Consider the following 15,268-nt stretch of genomic DNA (forward strand, 5'->3'; position numbering starts at 1 on the left):
CCAATCAATCAACCAATCGGTGCATGTTTCCGTCTCATGTGTTTAATATGGAGTCCACGATCTCATTAGTTTCTTTCTCGCTTGTTTCGAGAAACACTATCTAACGTGTTTAACCAACCAACCAACGTGTTTAATCAACCAATCAACATGTTTAACCAACCAACCAACCAATCAATCAATCAATCAAAACATCAGTGCATGTTTCCGTCTCGTGTGTTCAATACGGGGTCCAAGATCTCAGTTTTTTTCCGGTTGCTTCAAGAGACCCTATCCCAAGTGTTTAAGTAATAAACAAACAAACCAACCAACCAACCAACCAACCAACCAATCAATCAATATGTATGACCGTTTATTTATGACAGTTTCATTAAAACAATATGGAAGAAAAGACCTATGATCAATTATTCAAGAAGAATTGAATTTCAATAATGTTCTTGCATCTCTTCTGAAAAAAAAATCCACATCCTTCTTATCAGTTATACTCTGAAACTACAAGTCTAATCGACCCCAAAATGTGCAGTCAGCAGGGCATACATGTACTAAAGGTTCATAAAACAACGTGGTGCAGATATCTCTCAAGACTTTTCCTAGAGAAAAAAAATGACAATGCCGTAAAAATCGCGTCCTACACTGCTACTTTTGCATAGGTACTTTTTCTGTACAAAAAATCTGTGGTACTGGAAAATTACTTTTAAAATATGGTACTTTTTAGTACTTTTAAATTTATTGTAATATTTAGGTACCTGTTTTTTACAGTACTTGATTTGTACCTAATATTTGAGGTACACATTTAGTACTACACAATTAAAGTACAAATTGAGTACTTAAAATTTGAAGTACAAATCAAGTACTGTAAAAAACAAGTACTTAAATATTACAATAAATTTAAAGTACTAAAAAAGTACTATATTTTAAAAGTAATTTTCCAGTACTACAGATTTTTTGTACAGAAAAAGTACCTATGCAAAATTAGCAGTGCAGGGCCGTAAATCTCAGTGAAATCCTAAAATAAAATGTTTGCTTCTAGATTAAAATACTTATCTGTGTTACAAACTGGTGCTGAAAAATGTTCATTACAAGAAAATAAGCATGCAACGCGTGTTTTAAAGTTACACCGGATCAATAAAATCCAAATCATGCACTGCTGGTGAACTGTGACCGAAATGTCAATTTCCTACAAGGACAAAAGAAATTACATTGTGTACATTCCATCTCTATAGATGTTGTCTGTTCAACGTCTCCACCTGAAAAGAAATAAAAAGACTGAGTTTTCGTTATTATCAACCCGCGTCACGTGATGTCTCCTCGATCTGGCGCGCGCGCTGGACCTGAAATAAAATAAAAACTTTCCGAACTAAACATGAAACTTCCCCGGAATAATATAGACCCCTTACAGAAACAAACAAACAGACAAACAAACACACACACACACATAACAATCAATCATGTTTCAAAAGGGGGGGGGGGGCAAGACCGTTTACAATTGCTTTTTAGAAGCAATTTATTTAAATTGTAAAACGACAATTTTAACCATTCTGTTCCGTTTATATAAAAAAAAAAATCCCTAGGACCCCCCCCCCCCTTTTTTTTACCCCCACTTACAAATGAATGTGTTTGATCAACCAATCAACGTGTTCAACCAATAAACCAACCAACCAAACAACCAACCAACCAACCAATAAATCAATCAATCAATCAGTGCATGTTTCCGTCTCATGTGTTTAATATGGAGTCCACGATCTCATTTGTTTCTTTCTCGCTTTTTTCAAGAAACACTATCAAACGTGTTTAACCAACCAACCAACCAACGTGTTTAATCAACCAATCAACATGTTTAGCCAACCAACCAACCAACCAATCAACCAATCAGTGCATGTTTCCGTCTCATGTGTTTAATATGGAGTCCACGATCTCATTTGTTTCTTTCTCGCTTGTTTCAAGAAACACTTTCCAACGTGTTTAACCAACCAACCAACGTGTTTAATCAACCAATCAACATGTTTAGCCAACCAACCAACCAACCAATCAATCAATCAACCAATCAGTGCATGTTTCCGTCTCATGTGTTTAATATGGAGTCCACGATCTCATTTGTTTCTTTCTCGCTTGTTTCAAGAAACACTATCAAACGTGTTTAACCAACCAACCAACCAACCAATCAACCAACGTGTTTAATCAACCAATCAACATGTTTAGCCAACCAACCAACCAATCAATCAACCAATCGGTGCATGTTTCCGTCTCATGTGTTTAATATGGAGTCCACGATCTCATTAGTTTCTTTCTCGCTTGTTTCGAGAAACACTATCTAACGTGTTTAACCAACCAACCAACGTGTTTAATCAACCAATCAACATGTTTAACCAACCAACCAACCAACCAACCAACCAACCAATCAATCAATCAATCAAAACATCAGTGCATGTTTCCGTCTCGTGTGTTCAATACGGGGTCCAAGATCTCAGTTTTTTTCCGGTTGCTTCAAGAGACCCTATCCCAAGTGTTTAAGTAATAAACAAACAAACCAACCAACCAACCAACCAACCAACCAATCAATCAATATGTATGACCGTTTATTTATGACAGTTTCATTAAAACAATATGGAAGAAAAGACCTATGATCAATTATTCAAGAAGAATTGAATTTCAATAATGTTCTTGCATCTCTTCTGAAAAAAAAATCCACATCCTTCTTATCAGTTATACTCTGAAACTACAAGTCTAATCGACCCCAAAATGTGCAGTCAGCAGGGCATACATGTACTAAAGGTTCATAAAACAACGTGGTGCAGATATCTCTCAAGACTTTTCCTAGAGAAAAAAAATGACAATGCCGTAAAAATCGCGTCCTACACTGCTACTTTTGCATAGGTACTTTTTCTGTACAAAAAATCTGTGGTACTGGAAAATTACTTTTAAAATATGGTACTTTTTTAGTACTTTAAATTTATTGTAATATTTAGGTACCTGTTTTTTACAGTACTTGATTTGTACCTAATATTTGAGGTACACATTTAGTACTACACAATTAAAGTACAAATTGAGTACTTAAAATTTGAAGTACAAATCAAGTACTGTAAAAAACAAGTACTTAAATATTACAATAAATTTAAAGTACTAAAAAAGTACTATATTTTAAAAGTAATTTTCCAGTACTACAGATTTTTTGTACAGAAAAAGTACCTATGCAAAATTAGCAGTGCAGGGCCGTAAATCTCAGTGAAATCCTAAAATAAAATGTTTGCTTCTAGATTAAAATACTTATCTGTGTTACAAACTGGTGCTGAAAAATGTTCATTACAAGAAAATAAGCATGCAACGCGTGTTTTAAAGTTACACCGGATCAATAAAATCCAAATCATGCACTGCTGGTGAACTGTGACCGAAATGTCAATTTCCTACAAGGACAAAAGAAATTACATTGTGTACATTCCATCTCTATAGATGTTGTCTGTTCAACGTCTCCACCTGAAAAGAAATAAAAAGACTGAGTTTTCGTTATTATCAACCCGCGTCACGTGATGTCTCCTCAATCTGGCGCGCGCGCTGGACCTGAAATAAAATAAAAACTTTCCGAACTAAACATGAAACTTCCCCGGAATAATATAGACCCCTTACAGAAACAAACAAACAGACAAACAAACACACACACACACATAACAATCAATCATGTTTCAAAAGGGGGGGGGGGGGGCAAGACCGTTTACAATTGCTTTTTAGAAGCAATTTATTTAAATTGTAAAACGACAATTTTAACCATTCTGTTCCGTTTATATAAAAAAAAAATCCCTAGGACCCCCCCCCCCCTTTTTTTTACCCCCACTTACAAATGAATGTGTTTGATCAACCAATCAACGTGTTCAACCAATAAACCAACCAACCAAACAACCAACCAACCAACCAATAAATCAATCAATCAATCAGTGCATGTTTCCGTCTCATGTGTTTAATATGGAGTCCACGATCTCATTTGTTTCTTTCTCGCTTTTTTCAAGAAACACTATCAAACGTGTTTAACCAACCAACCAACCAACGTGTTTAATCAACCAATCAACATGTTTAGCCAACCAACCAACCAACCAATCAACCAATCAGTGCATGTTTCCGTCTCATGTGTTTAATATGGAGTCCACGATCTCATTTGTTTCTTTCTCGCTTGTTTCAAGAAACACTTTCCAACGTGTTTAACCAACCAACCAACGTGTTTAATCAACCAATCAACATGTTTAGCCAACCAACCAACCAACCAATCAATCAATCAACCAATCAGTGCATGTTTCCGTCTCATGTGTTTAATATGGAGTCCACGATCTCATTTGTTTCTTTCTCGCTTGTTTCAAGAAACACTATCAAACGTGTTTAACCAACCAACCAACCAACCAATCAACCAACGTGTTTAATCAACCAATCAACATGTTTAGCCAACCAACCAACCAATCAATCAACCAATCGGTGCATGTTTCCGTCTCATGTGTTTAATATGGAGTCCACGATCTCATTAGTTTCTTTCTCGCTTGTTTCGAGAAACACTATCTAACGTGTTTAACCAACCAACCAACGTGTTTAATCAACCAATCAACATGTTTAACCAACCAACCAACCAATCAATCAATCAATCAAAACATCAGTGCATGTTTCCGTCTCGTGTGTTCAATACGGGGTCCAAGATCTCAGTTTTTTTCCGGTTGCTTCAAGAGACCCTATCCCAAGTGTTTAAGTAATAAACAAACAAACCAACCAACCAACCAACCAACCAACCAATCAATCAATATGTATGACCGTTTATTTATGACAGTTTCATTAAAACAATATGGAAGAAAAGACCTATGATCAATTATTCAAGAAGAATTGAATTTCAATAATGTTCTTGCATCTCTTCTGAAAAAAAAATCCACATCCTTCTTATCAGTTATACTCTGAAACTACAAGTCTAATCGACCCCAAAATGTGCAGTCAGCAGGGCATACATGTACTAAAGGTTCATAAAACAACGTGGTGCAGATATCTCTCAAGACTTTTCCTAGAGAAAAAAAATGACAATGCCGTAAAAATCGCGTCCTACACTGCTACTTTTGCATAGGTACTTTTTCTGTACAAAAAATCTGTGGTACTGGAAAATTACTTTTAAAATATGGTACTTTTTTAGTACTTTAAATTTATTGTAATATTTAGGTACCTGTTTTTTTACAGTACTTGATTTGTACCTAATATTTGAGGTACACATTTAGTACTACACAATTAAAGTACAAATTGAGTACTTAAAATTTGAAGTACAAATCAAGTACTGTAAAAAACAAGTACTTAAATATTACAATAAATTTAAAGTACTAAAAAAGTACTATATTTTAAAAGTAATTTTCCAGTACTACAGATTTTTTGTACAGAAAAAGTACCTATGCAAAATTAGCAGTGCAGGGCCGTAAATCTCAGTGAAATCCTAAAATAAAATGTTTGCTTCTAGATTAAAATACTTATCTGTGTTACAAACTGGTGCTGAAAAATGTTCATTACAAGAAAATAAGCATGCAACGCGTGTTTTAAAGTTACACCGGATCAATAAAATCCAAATCATGCACTGCTGGTGAACTGTGACCGAAATGTCAATTTCCTACAAGGACAAAAGAAATTACATTGTGTACATTCCATCTCTATAGATGTTGTCTGTTCAACGTCTCCACCTGAAAAGAAATAAAAAGACTGAGTTTTCGTTATTATCAACCCGCGTCACGTGATGTCTCCTCAATCTGGCGCGCGCGCTGGACCTGAAATAAAATAAAAACTTTCCGAACTAAACATGAAACTTCCCCGGAATAATATAGACCCCTTACAGAAACAAACAAACAGACAAACAAACACACACACACACATAACAATCAATCATGTTTCAAAAGGGGGGGGGGGGGGCAAGACCGTTTACAATTGCTTTTTAGAAGCAATTTATTTAAATTGTAAAACGACAATTTTAACCATTCTGTTCCGTTTATATAAAAAAAAAATCCCTAGGACCCCCCCCCCCTTTTTTTTACCCCCACTTACAAATGAATGTGTTTGATCAACCAATCAACGTGTTCAACCAATAAACCAACCAACCAAACAACCAACCAACCAACCAATAAATCAATCAATCAATCAGTGCATGTTTCCGTCTCATGTGTTTAATATGGAGTCCACGATCTCATTTGTTTCTTTCTCGCTTTTTTCAAGAAACACTATCAAACGTGTTTAACCAACCAACCAACCAACGTGTTTAATCAACCAATCAACATGTTTAGCCAACCAACCAACCAACCAATCAACCAATCAGTGCATGTTTCCGTCTCATGTGTTTAATATGGAGTCCACGATCTCATTTGTTTCTTTCTCGCTTGTTTCAAGAAACACTTTCCAACGTGTTTAACCAACCAACCAACGTGTTTAATCAACCAATCAACATGTTTAGCCAACCAACCAACCAACCAATCAATCAATCAACCAATCAGTGCATGTTTCCGTCTCATGTGTTTAATATGGAGTCCACGATCTCATTTGTTTCTTTCTCGCTTGTTTCAAGAAACACTATCAAACGTGTTTAACCAACCAACCAACCAACCAATCAACCAACGTGTTTAATCAACCAATCAACATGTTTAGCCAACCAACCAACCAATCAATCAACCAATCGGTGCATGTTTCCGTCTCATGTGTTTAATATGGAGTCCACGATCTCATTAGTTTCTTTCTCGCTTGTTTCGAGAAACACTATCTAACGTGTTTAACCAACCAACCAACGTGTTTAATCAACCAATCAACATGTTTAACCAACCAACCAACCAATCAATCAATCAATCAAAACATCAGTGCATGTTTCCGTCTCGTGTGTTCAATACGGGGTCCAAGATCTCAGTTTTTTTCCGGTTGCTTCAAGAGACCCTATCCCAAGTGTTTAAGTAATAAACAAACAAACCAACCAACCAACCAACCAACCAACCAATCAATCAATATGTATGACCGTTTATTTATGACAGTTTCATTAAAACAATATGGAAGAAAAGACCTATGATCAATTATTCAAGAAGAATTGAATTTCAATAATGTTCTTGCATCTCTTCTGAAAAAAAAATCCACATCCTTCTTATCAGTTATACTCTGAAACTACAAGTCTAATCGACCCCAAAATGTGCAGTCAGCAGGGCATACATGTACTAAAGGTTCATAAAACAACGTGGTGCAGATATCTCTCAAGACTTTTCCTAGAGAAAAAAAATGACAATGCCGTAAAAATCGCGTCCTACACTGCTACTTTTGCATAGGTACTTTTTCTGTACAAAAAATCTGTGGTACTGGAAAATTACTTTTAAAATATGGTACTTTTTTAGTACTTTAAATTTATTGTAATATTTAGGTACCTGTTTTTTACAGTACTTGATTTGTACCTAATATTTGAGGTACACATTTAGTACTACACAATTAAAGTACAAATTGAGTACTTAAAATTTGAAGTACAAATCAAGTACTGTAAAAAACAAGTACTTAAATATTACAATAAATTTAAAGTACTAAAAAAGTACTATATTTTAAAAGTAATTTTCCAGTACTACAGATTTTTTGTACAGAAAAAGTACCTATGCAAAATTAGCAGTGCAGGGCCGTAAATCTCAGTGAAATCCTAAAATAAAATGTTTGCTTCTAGATTAAAATACTTATCTGTGTTACAAACTGGTGCTGAAAAATGTTCATTACAAGAAAATAAGCATGCAACGCGTGTTTTAAAGTTACACCGGATCAATAAAATCCAAATCATGCACTGCTGGTGAACTGTGACCGAAATGTCAATTTCCTACAAGGACAAAAGAAATTACATTGTGTACATTCCATCTCTATAGATGTTGTCTGTTCAACGTCTCCACCTGAAAAGAAATAAAAAGACTGAGTTTTCGTTATTATCAACCCGCGTCACGTGATGTCTCCTCAATCTGGCGCGCGCGCTGGACCTGAAATAAAATAAAAACTTTCCGAACTAAACATGAAACTTCCCCGGAATAATATAGACCCCTTACAGAAACAAACAAACAGACAAACAAACACACACACACACATAACAATCAATCATGTTTCAAAAGGGGGGGGGGGGGCAAGACCGTTTACAATTGCTTTTTAGAAGCAATTTATTTAAATTGTAAAACGACAATTTTAACCATTCTGTTCCGTTTATATAAAAAAAAAATCCCTAGGACCCCCCCCCCCCTTTTTTTTACCCCCACTTACAAATGAATGTGTTTGATCAACCAATCAACGTGTTCAACCAATAAACCAACCAACCAAACAACCAACCAACCAACCAATAAATCAATCAATCAATCAGTGCATGTTTCCGTCTCATGTGTTTAATATGGAGTCCACGATCTCATTTGTTTCTTTCTCGCTTTTTTCAAGAAACACTATCAAACGTGTTTAACCAACCAACCAACCAACGTGTTTAATCAACCAATCAACATGTTTAGCCAACCAACCAACCAACCAATCAACCAATCAGTGCATGTTTCCGTCTCATGTGTTTAATATGGAGTCCACGATCTCATTTGTTTCTTTCTCGCTTGTTTCAAGAAACACTTTCCAACGTGTTTAACCAACCAACCAACGTGTTTAATCAACCAATCAACATGTTTAGCCAACCAACCAACCAACCAATCAATCAATCAACCAATCAGTGCATGTTTCCGTCTCATGTGTTTAATATGGAGTCCACGATCTCATTTGTTTCTTTCTCGCTTGTTTCAAGAAACACTATCAAACGTGTTTAACCAACCAACCAACCAACCAATCAACCAACGTGTTTAATCAACCAATCAACATGTTTAGCCAACCAACCAACCAATCAATCAACCAATCGGTGCATGTTTCCGTCTCATGTGTTTAATATGGAGTCCACGATCTCATTAGTTTCTTTCTCGCTTGTTTCGAGAAACACTATCTAACGTGTTTAACCAACCAACCAACGTGTTTAATCAACCAATCAACATGTTTAACCAACCAACCAACCAATCAATCAATCAATCAAAACATCAGTGCATGTTTCCGTCTCGTGTGTTCAATACGGGGTCCAAGATCTCAGTTTTTTTCCGGTTGCTTCAAGAGACCCTATCCCAAGTGTTTAAGTAATAAACAAACAAACCAACCAACCAACCAACCAACCAACCAATCAATCAATATGTATGACCGTTTATTTATGACAGTTTCATTAAAACAATATGGAAGAAAAGACCTATGATCAATTATTCAAGAAGAATTGAATTTCAATAATGTTCTTGCATCTCTTCTGAAAAAAAAATCCACATCCTTCTTATCAGTTATACTCTGAAACTACAAGTCTAATCGACCCCAAAATGTGCAGTCAGCAGGGCATACATGTACTAAAGGTTCATAAAACAACGTGGTGCAGATATCTCTCAAGACTTTTCCTAGAGAAAAAAAATGACAATGCCGTAAAAATCGCGTCCTACACTGCTACTTTTGCATAGGTACTTTTTCTGTACAAAAAATCTGTGGTACTGGAAAATTACTTTTAAAATATGGTACTTTTTTAGTACTTTAAATTTATTGTAATATTTAGGTACCTGTTTTTTTACAGTACTTGATTTGTACCTAATATTTGAGGTACACATTTAGTACTACACAATTAAAGTACAAATTGAGTACTTAAAATTTGAAGTACAAATCAAGTACTGTAAAAAACAAGTACTTAAATATTACAATAAATTTAAAGTACTAAAAAAGTACTATATTTTAAAAGTAATTTTCCAGTACTACAGATTTTTTGTACAGAAAAAGTACCTATGCAAAATTAGCAGTGCAGGGCCGTAAATCTCAGTGAAATCCTAAAATAAAATGTTTGCTTCTAGATTAAAATACTTATCTGTGTTACAAACTGGTGCTGAAAAATGTTCATTACAAGAAAATAAGCATGCAACGCGTGTTTTAAAGTTACACCGGATCAATAAAATCCAAATCATGCACTGCTGGTGAACTGTGACCGAAATGTCAATTTCCTACAAGGACAAAAGAAATTACATTGTGTACATTCCATCTCTATAGATGTTGTCTGTTCAACGTCTCCACCTGAAAAGAAATAAAAAGACTGAGTTTTCGTTATTATCAACCCGCGTCACGTGATGTCTCCTCAATCTGGCGCGCGCGCTGGACCTGAAATAAAATAAAAACTTTCCGAACTAAACATGAAACTTCCCCGGAATAATATAGACCCCTTACAGAAACAAACAAACAGACAAACAAACACACACACACACATAACAATCAATCATGTTTCAAAAGGGGGGGGGGGGGGCAAGACCGTTTACAATTGCTTTTTAGAAGCAATTTATTTAAATTGTAAAACGACAATTTTAACCATTCTGTTCCGTTTATATAAAAAAAAAATCCCTAGGACCCCCCCCCCCTTTTTTTTACCCCCACTTACAAATGAATGTGTTTGATCAACCAATCAACGTGTTCAACCAATAAACCAACCAACCAAACAACCAACCAACCAACCAATAAATCAATCAATCAATCAGTGCATGTTTCCGTCTCATGTGTTTAATATGGAGTCCACGATCTCATTTGTTTCTTTCTCGCTTTTTTCAAGAAACACTATCAAACGTGTTTAACCAACCAACCAACCAACGTGTTTAATCAACCAATCAACATGTTTAGCCAACCAACCAACCAACCAATCAACCAATCAGTGCATGTTTCCGTCTCATGTGTTTAATATGGAGTCCACGATCTCATTTGTTTCTTTCTCGCTTGTTTCAAGAAACACTTTCCAACGTGTTTAACCAACCAACCAACGTGTTTAATCAACCAATCAACATGTTTAGCCAACCAACCAACCAACCAATCAATCAATCAACCAATCAGTGCATGTTTCCGTCTCATGTGTTTAATATGGAGTCCACGATCTCATTTGTTTCTTTCTCGCTTGTTTCAAGAAACACTATCAAACGTGTTTAACCAACCAACCAACCAACCAATCAACCAACGTGTTTAATCAACCAATCAACATGTTTAGCCAACCAACCAACCAATCAATCAACCAATCGGTGCATGTTTCCGTCTCATGTGTTTAATATGGAGTCCACGATCTCATTAGTTTCTTTCTCGCTTGTTTCGAGAAACACTATCTAACGTGTTTAACCAACCAACCAACGTGTTTAATCAACCAATCAACATGTTTAACCAACCAACCAACCAATCAATCAATCAATCAAAACATCAGTGCATGTTTCCGTCTCGTGTGTTCAATACGGGGTCCAAGATCTCAGTTTTTTTCCGGTTGCTTCAAGAGACCCTATCCCAAGTGTTTAAGTAATAAACAAACAAACCAACCAACCAACCAACCAACCAACCAATCAATCAATATGTATGACCGTTTATTTATGACAGTTTCATTAAAACAATATGGAAGAAAAGACCTATGATCAATTATTCAAGAAGAATTGAATTTCAATAATGTTCTTGCATCTCTTCTGAAAAAAAAATCCACATCCTTCTTATCAGTTATACTCTGAAACTACAAGTCTAATCGACCCCAAAATGTGCAGTCAGCAGGGCATACATGTACTAAAGGTTCATAAAACAACGTGGTGCAGATATCTCTCAAGACTTTTCCTAGAGAAAAAAAATGACAATGCCGTAAAAATCGCGTCCTACACTGCTACTTTTGCATAGGTACTTTTTCTGTACAAAAAATCTGTGGTACTGGAAAATTACTTTTAAAATATGGTACTTTTTTAGTACTTTAAATTTATTGTAATATTTAGGTACCTGTTTTTTTACAGTACTTGATTTGTACCTAATATTTGAGGTACACATTTAGTACTACACAATTAAAGTACAAATTGAGTACTTAAAATTTGAAGTACAAATCAAGTACTGTAAAAAACAAGTACTTAAATATTACAATAAATTTAAAGTACTAAAAAAGTACTATATTTTAAAAGTAATTTTCCAGTACTACAGATTTTTTGTACAGAAAAAGTACCTATGCAAAATTAGCAGTGCAGGGCCGTAAATCTCAGTGAAATCCTAAAATAAAATGTTTGCTTCTAGATTAAAATACTTATCTGTGTTACAAACTGGTGCTGAAAAATGTTCATTACAAGAAAATAAGCATGCAACGCGTGTTTTAAAGTTACACCGGATCAATAAAATCCAAATCATGCACTGCTGGTGAACTGTGACCGAAATGTCAATTTCCTACAAGGACAAAAGAAATTACATTGTGTACATTCCATCTCTATAGATGTTGTCTGTTCAACGTCTCCACCTGAAAAGAAATAAAAAGACTGAGTTTTCGTTATTATCAACCCGCGTCACGTGATGTCTCCTCAATCTGGCGCGCGCGCTGGACCTGAAATAAAATAAAAACTTTCCGAACTAAACATGAAACTTCCCCGGAATAATATAGACCCCTTACAGAAACAAACAAACAGACAAACAAACACACACACACACATAACAATCAATCATGTTTCAAAAGGGGGGGGGGGGGGGCAAGACCGTTTACAATTGCTTTTTAGAAGCAATTTATTTAAATTGTAAAACGACAATTTTAACCATTCTGTTCCGTTTATATAAAAAAAAAATCCCTAGGACCCCCCCCCCCCCCTTTTTTTTACCCCCACTTAATCAACCAATCAGTGCATGTTTCCGTCTCATGTGTTTAATATGGAGTCCACGATCTCATTTGTTTCTTTCTCGCTTGTTTCAAGAAACACTTTCCAACGTGTTTAACCAACCAACCAACGTGTTTAATCAACCAATCAACATGTTTAGCCAACCAACCAACCAACCAATCAATCAATCAACCAATCAGTGCATGTTTCCGTCTCATGTGTTTAATATGGAGTCCACGATCTCATTTGTTTCTTTCTCGCTTGTTTCAAGAAACACTATCAAACGTGTTTAACCAACCAACCAACCAACCAATCAACCAACGTGTTTAATCAACCAATCAACATGTTTAGCCAACCAACCAACCAATCAATCAACCAATCGGTGCATGTTTCCGTCTCATGTGTTTAATATGGAGTCCACGATCTCATTAGTTTCTTTCTCGCTTGTTTCGAGAAACACTATCTAACGTGTTTAACCAACCAACCAACGTGTTTAATCAACCAATCAACATGTTTAACCAACCAACCAACCAATCAATCAATCAATCAAAACATCAGTGCATGTTTCCGTCTCGTGTGTTCAATACGGGGTCCAAGATCTCAGTTTTTTTCCGGTTGCTTCAAGAGACCCTATCCCAAGTGTTTAAGTAATAAACAAACAAACCAACCAACCAACCAACCAACCAACCAATCAATCAATATGTATGACCGTTTATTTATGACAGTTTCATTAAAACAATATGGAAGAAAAGACCTATGATCAATTATTCAAGAAGAATTGAATTTCAATAATGTTCTTGCATCTCTTCTGAAAAAAAAATCCACATCCTTCTTATCAGTTATACTCTGAAACTACAAGTCTAATCGACCCCAAAATGTGCAGTCAGCAGGGCATACATGTACTAAAGGTTCATAAAACAACGTGGTGCAGATATCTCTCAAGACTTTTCCTAGAGAAAAAAAATGACAATGCCGTAAAAATCGCGTCCTACACTGCTACTTTTGCATAGGTACTTTTTCTGTACAAAAAATCTGTGGTACTGGAAAATTACTTTTAAAATATGGTACTTTTTTAGTACTTTAAATTTATTGTAATATTTAGGTACCTGTTTTTTACAGTACTTGATTTGTACCTAATATTTGAGGTACACATTTAGTACTACACAATTAAAGTACAAATTGAGTACTTAAAATTTGAAGTACAAATCAAGTACTGTAAAAAACAAGTACTTAAATATTACAATAAATTTAAAGTACTAAAAAAGTACTATATTTTAAAAGTAATTTTCCAGTACTACAGATTTTTTGTACAGAAAAAGTACCTATGCAAAATTAGCAGTGCAGGGCCGTAAATCTCAGTGAAATCCTAAAATAAAATGTTTGCTTCTAGATTAAAATACTTATCTGTGTTACAAACTGGTGCTGAAAAATGTTCATTACAAGAAAATAAGCATGCAACGCGTGTTTTAAAGTTACACCGGATCAATAAAATCCAAATCATGCACTGCTGGTGAACTGTGACCGAAATGTCAATTTCCTACAAGGACAAAAGAAATTACATTGTGTACATTCCATCTCTATAGATGTTGTCTGTTCAACGTCTCCACCTGAAAAGAAATAAAAAGACTGAGTTTTCGTTATTATCAACCCGCGTCACGTGATGTCTCCTCAATCTGGCGCGCGCGCTGGACCTGAAATAAAATAAAAACTTTCCGAACTAAACATGAAACTTCCCCGGAATAATATAGACCCCTTACAGAAACAAACAAACAGACAAACAAACACACACACACACATAACAATCAATCATGTTTCAAAAGGGGGGGGGGGGGGCAAGACCGTTTACAATTGCTTTTTAGAAGCAATTTATTTAAATTGTAAAACGACAATTTTAACCATTCTGTTCCGTTTATATAAAAAAAAAATCCCTAGGACCCCCCCCCCCTTTTTTTTACCCCCACTTACAAATGAATGTGTTTGATCAACCAATCAACGTGTTCAACCAATAAACCAACCAACCAAACAACCAACCAACCAACCAATAAATCAATCAATCAATCAGTGCATGTTTCCGTCTCATGTGTTTAATATGGAGTCCACGATCTCATTTGTTTCTTTCTCGCTTTTTTCAAGAAACACTATCAAACGTGTTTAACCAACCAACCAACCAACGTGTTTAATCAACCAATCAACATGTTTAGCCAACCAACCAACCAACCAATCAACCAATCAGTGCATGTTTCCGTCTCATGTGTTTAATATGGAGTCCACGATCTCATTTGTTTCTTTCTCGCTTGTTTCAAGAAACACTTTCCAACGTGTTTAACCAACCAACCAACGTGTTTAATCAACCAATCAACATGTTTAGCCAACCAACCAACCAACCAATCAATCAATCAACCAATCAGTGCATGTTTCCGTCTCATGTGTTTAATATGGAGTCCACGATCTCATTTGTTTCTTTCTCGCTTGTTTCAAGAAACACTATCAAACGTGTTTAACCAACCAACCAACCAACCAATCAACCAACGTGTTTAATCAACCAATCAACATGTTTAGCCAACCAACCAACCAATCAATCAACCAATCGGTGCATGTTTCCGTCTCATGTGTTT

The sequence above is a fragment of the Mytilus trossulus genome, chromosome 11 (assembly GCF_036588685.1).
Source record: "Mytilus trossulus isolate FHL-02 chromosome 11, PNRI_Mtr1.1.1.hap1, whole genome shotgun sequence".
NCBI classification, from domain to species: domain Eukaryota; kingdom Metazoa; phylum Mollusca; class Bivalvia; order Mytilida; family Mytilidae; genus Mytilus; species Mytilus trossulus.